Consider the following 10,102-nt stretch of genomic DNA (forward strand, 5'->3'; position numbering starts at 1 on the left):
AAATGTTTTGTTTTCCTTCTCTTCATATTTTTTGCTCAATGCATATATTCAGTTTTTTAGTTTTAGAATCAGATATTTATTTTTTTCTTATTTTCAATTTTTTTTCTTATTTTTAATTTTTTAAATTTTTTCTTATTTTCTATTTGTGTAGCTTCTTATACTTATTTTTCAGATGCAAGGACTTTTAGCTCTTGGAAGATTTTAATGATAGTTTTTATTTTTGTTTTTAGTTTTCTTCCAGTTGTATAATCATTTTCCTCCAAATTGTCTTTTGGTTGGTTGGTTTAGCCACTAGCTTTCATTTTGGAGGTTTTTGTCAGACATCTGGTCATCCTTGGTAGTTCAGTGTTCCTTGATTATTTATAGGTATTCAATATGCCATCTCTGCCTATCACCCAGAATTTAGTGTAGTGTGAAATTGAAGCAACCTATATGTTCAGCAACAGGGCAATGATTATATAAATAATGGGCCGTTCATAAGATGGACTGTCATGCAGAATTTTTAAATTATATTAACAAGTGGATTGGAAGCTCTGAGGGCTAAGGTGAGGTGTTCAACGTTTGTTTGCCTCCAGAATAATCTTCATAGTAGTCTTTCTGAAAGCCCGTGGCTGACATCTTTGGGACTTGTTTTGTGGTGATCATATTCTTCAGAGGATACTTCTAGTATCCTAGAAAGTAAAGGCTTGGTTGCCACGGTCCTGGAAACCAAATGGAATATGAGAAGGAGCATTCAGCCTATGTAATGTATATGTATATTTTCTTTTCAGTAAATGTTTTAAGTTTTCATCTGAACTTTTCCAGAGAGCTCCAGGGATGCAGAATTTAAAAATTATAAAGTATTTTAAAAATACTTTTAAAAACGTTTCCTGTGGCCAGAGACACTTTTTTTTTTTTTTTTTAAGATTTTATTTACTTGACAGAGAGAAATCACAAGTAGGCAGAGAGGCAGGTGGGCCGGGGCGGGGGAGAGCAGGCTCCCTGCTGAGCCAAGAGCCAGATGCGGGCCTCCATCCCAGGTCCCCGAGATCATGACCTGAGCCAAAGGCAGAGCCTCAACCAACTGAGCCACCCAGGAGCCCCTTTCTATATATTTTTAATGAGAGAATAAAATTAGTTGGTAAAATAATATATGCAATAATTATATGTTGTGTTGTTTTGACTATTTTCAAAGAAACAAACAGGAAAAACCCCTGCTCTAGAGGCCCACAGTTTAGTGGGTGAGGTAACTAAATGCCAGGCAGAGAGAAAAGTAAGGCAGCAATATAGGCTGCAATATAGACTGCTCTCAAGGAAAGCACTCCATCCTTGCCAGGTAGGTGTAATTAGCAGACCATGGGTAGGGAGGGGTAAGAGACAAAGCCTGGATCCTGAGCTGGGTGGAGGTCTGTTTGAATAGTTCCTCCCCATTCTGTAGAAACTGAGAAAGAGATTCAGAGGCTAGAAGCTTATCTAGAGTCAAGCAGTGTGTACACTGAATGGCAGTCAAGATCATAGATTCCAAAACCCTTGCTCTGCAATACACCGTGCTAACACGTAGCCAGGACTGTTTTTCCTGGACACCCTTTTTCCTCCATCTCTGGAATAGGAGGGAATGGTGCTGGGCGGGTGTGGAGCATTAGTATCTCTGGAGAGACTGAAGCTAAGCTGGCTCGCGGTTAAAAGCTCACTTGTGTTCGTTTGCTCAAGAGTACTTCACACAGGGAGATCTGAAGACCTTCGGCTACCCCAAAAGTAGAGAGGGATGGATTTCTTTCAGGAAAATTAGGTTGGGGCAAGTGGGAGGAGGAACTAGTCTGCGAAGCCAGCCACAAGGGGTCGCAGCTGCCAGCTCTGCCCTGCCGCACACACGTGACGTTATGCCGGGAGGTGGAGTATGTAGATTCAAGACTCAGGGCCTTTTGAAACCGTATTTTCCTGGAAAGCTGTACATGATTATCTGTTTTCCCAATGCCGAGATACATAGCACGAAAATCTGGTGTTGAGTGTCCCTGTTTGTAGATAAAGGCCAGTTAGAGTTGTTTCAGGAGTGACCCCAACCGATGAGTGGTGTGCACAGCACCGGGTATTGCTGTGGCCGTTTTCAACTCATACTTACCTGGCAGGGGAGATACCATGATCACGAAGGTGGTTTTCCCAGGGCGAGGCTTATCCATTGCACTCCGGATGTGCTGACCCCTGCGATTTCCCCAAATGTGGGAAACTCGACTGCATAATTTGTGGTAGTGGGGGACTGCGTTCGCGCTCTCCCCTGTATACTGTTTCTAAAAGTAGATTTTTTTTTTTTGTTCTGGAGAGTGGAGCCCGCATTCCATCTCAAGGCTCCGTGGTTATGAGCTGAGTTGAAGGTAGTTGTTAAGCTAACTAGCCACCCTGGTACCCACTAAATAGCTTTCCTTTCTTGTGGAGGATTGGTTACCTGTCTTTTTTTTTTTTAAGATTTTATTTAATATTTGGCAGACAGAGATCACAAGTAGGCAGAGAGACTGACAGAGAGGAGGAAGCAGGCTCCCTGCTGAGCAGAGAGCCCCATGCGAGGCTGCATCCCAGGACCCTGGGATCATGACCTGACCCGAAGGCAGAGGCTTTAACCCACTGAGCGACCCAGGTGCCCCTGATTATCTGTCTTTTAAGTGGGTTGATAAAAGTATAAATGGTCTTTCACTCTTTTTATTGGAAGTTGAGAAAAGGAATCTTTATTATACTGTCTACTATCATTTTTTTTTCTTATCACTTTAAATGTTAGTACTCGGTTTATGTTTTGTCAGCCAGGAAGGCCTTGTTTTGTTAATTTCGGTAAATTCACCTGCTCCATCTTCTGGAATGACTGGTTTTTCTTCACTATTCAGAGATTGCATTATTTCAACATTGAACTTTCTCTTGTGAAGCTACCTGGTGTCCAAGCAAACCACCACTGAATTCAGGATTGATTTAAACAATTAGGTACTGAAGACAAGGCGTCTAAAGAAAGCACTTTTAAAATCAAAGAAAAAAGGTGAATTTTTTGCTGGATGAAAATGTCACAGGGGCGCATGGGTGGCTCATTTGGTGAAGGGTCTGCTTTTGGCTCAGGTCATGATCCCAGGGTCCTGGGATGGAACCCAGAGTCCAGGAAGTCTGCTTCTCCATGCTCGTCCTCTCTCACGTGCACATGCACTCTCTCAAAATCTTAAGAAAATGTCATATAGGGGGTGCTTGGCTGGCTCAGCAGCAGGGTATGCAACTCTTGATCTCAGGTTCATGAATTAGAGTTTACTTGGAATTAGAGTTTACTTTTTAGAAAAAGTCATATATAGGGGCGCCTGGGTGGCTCAGTGGGTTAAAACCTCTGCCTTCGGCTTGGGTCATGATCCCAGGGTCCTGGGATCGAGCCCCACATAGGGCATTCTGCTAGGCCAGGAGCCTGCTTCCTCCTCTCTCTCTGCCTACTTGTGATCTCTGTCAAATAAATAAATAAAATCTTTAAAAAAAAAAAAAAGTCATATATAGGAGCGCCTGGGTGGCTCAGTGGGTTAAGCCTCTGCCTTCGGCTCAGGTCATGATCCCAGGGTCAAGGAACGAGCCTCACATGGGGCTCTCTGCTCAGCGGAAAGCCTGCTTTCCTCTTTCTCTGTTTGCCTCTCTGCTTATTTGTGATCTCTCTGTGTCAAATAAATAAATAAAGTCTTTAAAAATAAATAAAGAAAGAACTTAAAACTAGGTATCCTATGTCACCTCTACCCCCCCTACACAATAATTTAAGGTACTTCTTAAGATGACTGTAAAGTAACAGGGAAAAACTACTAAAAATTACCCCAAGAAGGATGCCTGGCAGGCTCAGTTGGTAGAGCATGTGACTCTTGATCTCGGGGTCATGAGTTTGAGCTGCATGTTGCCATAGAGTTTACTTAAAAACATTTTTTTAAATTGAATAAATAAATAAAAATAACCCCGAGAACTGGAAGAGATTATGCTGAGTGAAATAAGTCAAGCAGAGAGAGTCAATTATCATATGGTTTCACTTATTTGTGGAGCATAACAAATAGCGTGGAGGACAAGAGGAGTTAGAGAGAAGGGAGTTGGGGGAAATTGGAAGGCGAGGTGAACCATGAGAGACTATGGACTCTGAAAAACAGTCTGAGGGGTTTAAAGGGGCAGGGGGTGGGAGGTTGGGGGAACCAGGTGGTGGGTATTAGAGTGGGCACGGATTGCATGGAGCACTGGGTGTGGTGCAAAAACAATGAATACTGTTATGCTGGAAAAAAAAATAATAACCCCAAGAAATCATCAATTACTTAAAAAGATATATTGACAAGGCTTTTCGTATATATGAACAGTGGCAGTAAACTAGAAGCAACAGAATATTGATTGTACAGTTATCTGTGACTCAATGTATATAGCAAAAGGAGTGGAAAACATAAAGCAGCATGTGAAGTATCATCCTATTAAAATTTTTATTCATATTGAAATTACCATGTTTAATATGAAAGTGTTAATAGTGGTAATTTTATAGCAGGATTTTGGTTTAATGTTTAAAAATATTTTTCTGTCTTTTCCAAATTATCTGTAAGGGACATTTATCACTATTGTAATAATTTAAAATACCCTCAAAAATTTTACTTTTTTTTTTTCCAAGATTGTATTTTTTGAGAGAGATAGGGAGGGAGAGAAAAAGCAGAGCAGAGGGGAAGAGGGAGAAAAAGAAGCAGACTCCCCGCTGAGCAGGGAGCCAAACAGGCAACTCAGTCCTGGGATCCTGGGATCACAACCAGAGCCCTGGGCAGACAGTTAACTGACTGAGCCTGCTTCTCCCTCTCTTGCTTGCATTCCCTCTCTAGCTGTGTCTGTCTCTATCAAATAAATAAATTTTTTAAATCTTAAAAAAAAAAAAATCACATGTTCTGGGTGCCTGGCTGGCTCAGTTGGGTAGAGCATTAAACTGTGATGTTGGGGTTGTGAGTTCAAGCCCCATGTTGTGCTCAGAGATAACTTTTAAAAAATTGTATGTCCTGGGGCACCTGGGTGGCTCAGTGGGTTAAAGCCTCTGCCTTCAGCTCAGGTCAGGATCCCAGCGTCCCAGGATAGAGCCCTCCTTGGGCTCTTTGCTCCTCACAGAGCCTGCTTCCTCCTCTCTCTCTGCCTGCCTCTCTACCTATTTGTGATCTCTGTCTGTCAAATAAATAAAATCTTTTTAAAAAAATCATATGTACTATGGGGCGCCTGGGTGGCTCAGTGGGTTAAGCCGCTGCCTTCGGCTCAGGTCATGATCTCAGGGTCCTGGGATCGAGTCCCGCATCGGGCTCTCTGCTCAGCAGGGAGCCTGCTTCCCTCTCTCTCTCTCTGCCTGCCTCTCCATCTACTTGTGATTTCTCTCTGTCAAATAAATAAATAAAATCTTTAAAAAAAAAATCATATGTACTAAAAGGGAAATATCACTGAAGGGTATCAGAATATGCCACCCCCAAACATGCCACTTTGGCATAAGGATTCCTTTGAGCCAAAAGCACTAGAAAAACAGCAGATATAAGGGTAGGTCCTAATCTACCCTTTCCTTCCTGAGATTAGGAGATAAAACTCCCATGTAAAAGATGCCCTCCCTATACCAAAGGAAAAGAAATGTTCCCAGAGAAAGGAAGTCAAACCCGAGAGAATTTTGTACACACCTTGATAAAAAGAATTCATGTTTATGTAACCCCCCCCATGTTACTTTTCCACAATTGCCTCAAAATTAAAAAAAAAAAAATGCGGGGGGAAGAAAACACAATTATCTCTCTTTGTTCAACCTAATATGAAAGCATTTAGTTTTGCCATCTCTTTGGGTTTTCATTTCTTTTTAAGAGCTTCTGTGTTAGGTAAGTTTAAAACTGTAAATTTATGTTAAATTTTTTATTCTTTTACCTGTTAAACTGTCGATGCCAGTTAAATTCCCATGCCCAGCCGGAGATGCTAACAGGGCAGAGGTAAAGTTTTGCCTCTACAGGATCAAAGCCTTTAATACACAGTTTCTGTAAACAACGTTGTTTTGCCTAGGGCACCTACCCAGCAAGGGCAGAAAAGGCGGGGGTGGGAGGTGGGAGACACAAAACAACAACCAACAAAACCCTCTGTTTCTGTTGTCCAAAAGGAAGGGAGGGCTACTCGGTTTGTTACCAAATCCAGGCCGGATGCTGCTTCCTTTTGCGCGGAAAACTGCAAAGTCAAATCTTGGGGAAGCGGCTTTGACTTCCCAACTACACCGGGCACCTGTCATGGAGCATGGCTGGGTGGAGGTGAGGGACTCGAGGCTGCATTTCACCTGCATTCTCTTATTCCATCCTCACAGAAACCTTGGGAGGTAGGCAGGCGGTATTACTGCTTTACAATTTAGGGAAATGGAGGCTGAGGGTATGACCTAGTCCGGGAGAGGAACAGTGATTCAGACGAGCGTAATCTATTTGGCGTTGCCCTCCGCAGACCGCAGGCCACCGCCTTCCAAACTGCCCTGCCCTACAGCGCAGAATTCAGACCGGTAACAAATACGCGCCGGAACTTTTACGTACGCCCGAGAAGTTAGAGAATTTTAAGCCTCCCAGCCACAACTGTCGGTGACTGTCTCTTAAATTGTTGCAAAGGCTAACCAGAACGAATTTATCCGTTTCTCCAACAAGCAAAGTGACGTCAGAGTGACAAGGGACCAGAGGCGGGCATATGGAGATGAAGAGCGCGGCGACTGCGTGTTCGAGCTTACTCTTCACGAGCAGAATTTCCACTACATATCCACTGGTGTACGCTGGTCCTGTCGTATGAATAACCTTTTAGTTTGGAACCGAAGGTCTAAAGATGGAATGTAATTGACCATAACTGTTTGGTGTGTTGCAGACCAGGGTGGAGAGTCAGGCACCGCCTTCAACTCATACTTACCTGGCAGGGGAGATACCATGATCACGAAGGTGGTTTTCCCAGGGCGAGGCTTATCCATTGCACTCCGGATGTGCTGACCCCTGCGATTTCCCCAAATGTGGGAAACTCGACTGCATAATTTGTGGTAGTGGGGGACTGCGTTCGCGCTTTCCCCTGATAAGTGTGTTAAGAACAGTATTGGCCGTTTTGTTTGGGAGGTGTAGGATATTCATGCTTGTCACCCATTTTTTTTTCCTTTTTTTTTTTTTTTTTTTTGTCTGTGCTCTAGGCCCTTGCTTTTATCTTTTTCTCAGAGAAGAAATAATTTTATTCTGTAAGTATTGATTGTGGATTTTGGTACCTTTTAAGGTCCACTATTCTCTAAAGACCAGTCCTTTAGTATAAGTTGGGTTTGTTTTGTTTTAGGGATTTTATTTACTTGAGGGTGAGAGACAGCGGAAAGCTGGAACACGGAAGCAGGCTTCCTGCCAGGCAGGGACCCCAATATTGGGCTTGACCCCAGGATCCTGGGATCATAAGCCAAGTGGGAGGCAGGTGGTCAACGACTGAGCCACCCACGTGCCCCCACTTAGGATAAGTTCTGATAGCTACCAGGGGAAAAAAAGAAAGATTAGAAATACTAAGGGAGTGAGCGGTAGTGTGTAAATAATGAGAACAATTCAGGCTTCAGTCCTCAAGAGATATGTGTATTCTGGAGCTTTAGAAAAAAATAATCCTATGCTACTGAAGTGGGTCTCAAGGTTTTATCTGAACTTCCCCCCCACCCAAGATTTAATTTGAGAGAGAGCGCACACAAGCGGGGCGGGGGGTGGGTAGAGGGATGCGGAAAAAGCAGACACCCCACTGAGCAGGGAGCCTACATGGGGCTTGATCCCGGGACCCTAAGATCAGGACCTGAGCTAAAGGCAGACACTTAACCGGCTGAGCCATCCAGGTGCCCCATTATTTGAACTTTCCATACCAAGAATATTGTTATGTATTTGTGCAATGTAAATAAAAATAAAGAGATCAGGAACCGTTAAGATAGCTATTACTAAGGGAAAAAACAGGGGCACCTAAGTGGTACAGTGGGTTGAGGGTCCACTCTTGGTTTCAGCTCGGGTCATGATCTCAAGTCATGGGATCTAGCCTTGAGATTCTCTCTCCCTCTCCCTCTGCCCCTTCTGCCAGTTCTCTCTCTCCCAAATAAATAAATAAATCTCTTTAAAAAAAAAAAAAAAAAAAGGAAAAACAGGAAATAAAAACTGTTGGTGAGGATCTGGAAAAACTGGAACCCTTGTGCACTAGTGGTGAGAATGCAAATGGTTTAGCCAGTATAGAAAACAGTATAGCAGTTCCTCAAAAAATTAAACATAGAATTACCAAGTGAAGGATGCGTGGGTGGCTCAGTCAGTTAAGCATCCAAATCTTGGTTTCAGCTCAGGTCATGATCTCAGGGTTGTGAGATCAAGCCCCACATTGGGCTCTGCACTGGGCTTGAAGTGTGCAAGAAGAATTATCATGTGATCCACTAATCCTTTTGGGGTATATACCCCAAAGAATTGAAAACGGGGATTTGAAAAGATACTGTACCCTAAAATGTCCATAGCAGTGTTATTTATAATAGTCAAAGGTAGAATCAACCCAGGTGTCATTGATGGATAAAAACAGATAAGAAAAGCGTGGTATATACATACAACGGAATATTATTCATCCTTATAAAGGAAAGAAACTCTGACATGAGCTTCCTGGCTGTTGAAGACCCACCAAATGTGTTAGCCTTTTGGCTTTTTCCTTCTCTTCACCTCTTTGCACACCCTCTGTGTCTCTCCATGTAATAGTTATGCCCGATATGCATGTTTGTTGATTCATGTGGATGGGACTTCCCTCTCTTATCCCCTGTCTATGGAGCACCAACATAGTACCTCATGTCTGCCCTGCTATATACCAGCATTGTGATTGCAGGGATCTAATTTTAGGCGTCTTACATAGTACCTGTCACGTTTGAGGACACATGGTGGGTATTCCACAAACACTTGATTGTACATAGTCCGGTGTGTATGCCACATGTGGAGAGTTAAAATTTCTCTGCATGGATTTTACTGTGCATACCAACAGCTAACAACTGCACAGGACTTGGTGCCAAGCACAGTTATAAGTACTTTACACATACTAGCTCATTGAAGTCTCTCAGCAACCCTCTGGTTATTATTATCTTCAGTTTTATGTATGAAGAAATTGAGGCCTATCAAGGTTAAATAATTTCTTCAAGGTCACAGTTAAGGAGGTGACAGGGCCAAGACTAGAGTCTGAACTGTGAACCTAACCCACTACATTATGCTCTCTACATCCCCACAGAGTGACTGCATTTATGTACTAACCTTTCAAAGTTAATAGGCTCCTAGTTTTCTTAATGATAAACATATTTCTAATTTTACTTCCCAGTAGCCACCACTTTTTGATCCTAGGAATTAGTGCTAAATATATACAGTTTTTCAATTTCACCAGTAATATTGGGAATAAACATTAATCTTGTAGAGTTTTGGGTGCCTGGGTGGCTCAGGTTGGTAGTGTCTGCCTTTGGTTCAGGTCATGGTCTCAGGGTTCTGGGATCAAGTCCCTCATTGGGCTCCCTGCTCAGCAGGGAGTCTGTTTCCTCCCTCTCCCTCTGCCTTTCTGCTCCAGTCATGCTCTCTCTCTCTCAAACGAATAAATAAAATCTTTTTTTTTAAAAAGATTTTATTTATTTATTTGACAGACAGAGATCACAAGTAGGCAGAGAGGCAGGCAGAGAGAGACGAGGGAGCAGGCTCCCTGCCAAGCAGAGAGCCCAATGTGGGGCTCGATCCTAGGACCCTGGGATCATGACCTGAGCTGAAGGCAGAGGCTTTAACCCACTGAGCCACCCAAGCGCCCCAATAAATAAAATCTTTTTAAAAAAATCTTGTAGTTTCAGTAACTGTTCCCCTAATCATGTTCATTATAAATAAAAGTAGACAAGAAGGGAAATGAATGTAAAAGAATCTAGGTTGCTTCATTGCATTTCTGTACTTGATCTTAGCCAGAAGGCTTGACTGAGTTAAAATAAGCATGTTGTTTTCTTTTGGAACAGGATGTCTCGGGCTGTTCATCTTCCAGTTCCCTGTCCTGTTCAACTTGGTTCCTTAAGAAATGACTCCTTGGAAGCGCAACTTCATGAATATGTCAAACAAGGGAACTATATGAAAGTGAAGAAGATTCTTAA

General features: G+C 42.7%; 2 non-coding genes across 2 annotated transcripts; both read left to right on the forward strand.

Annotated features, from left to right (window-relative positions):
• Positions 1-2,090: 2,090 nt before the first annotated feature.
• On the forward strand, positions 2,091-2,254 carry LOC116578630. The gene has a single exon (XR_004280997.1). It is a non-coding gene; the product is annotated as a U1 spliceosomal RNA (small nuclear RNA).
• Positions 2,255-6,871: 4,617 nt separating this feature from the next.
• Positions 6,872-7,035, forward strand: LOC116578629. Its single transcript, XR_004280996.1, has one exon. It is a non-coding gene; the product is annotated as a U1 spliceosomal RNA (small nuclear RNA).
• Positions 7,036-10,102: the final 3,067 nt, after the last annotated feature.

The sequence above is a fragment of the Mustela erminea genome, chromosome 18 (genome assembly GCF_009829155.1).
Source record: "Mustela erminea isolate mMusErm1 chromosome 18, mMusErm1.Pri, whole genome shotgun sequence".
Lineage (NCBI taxonomy): Eukaryota > Metazoa > Chordata > Mammalia > Carnivora > Mustelidae > Mustela > Mustela erminea.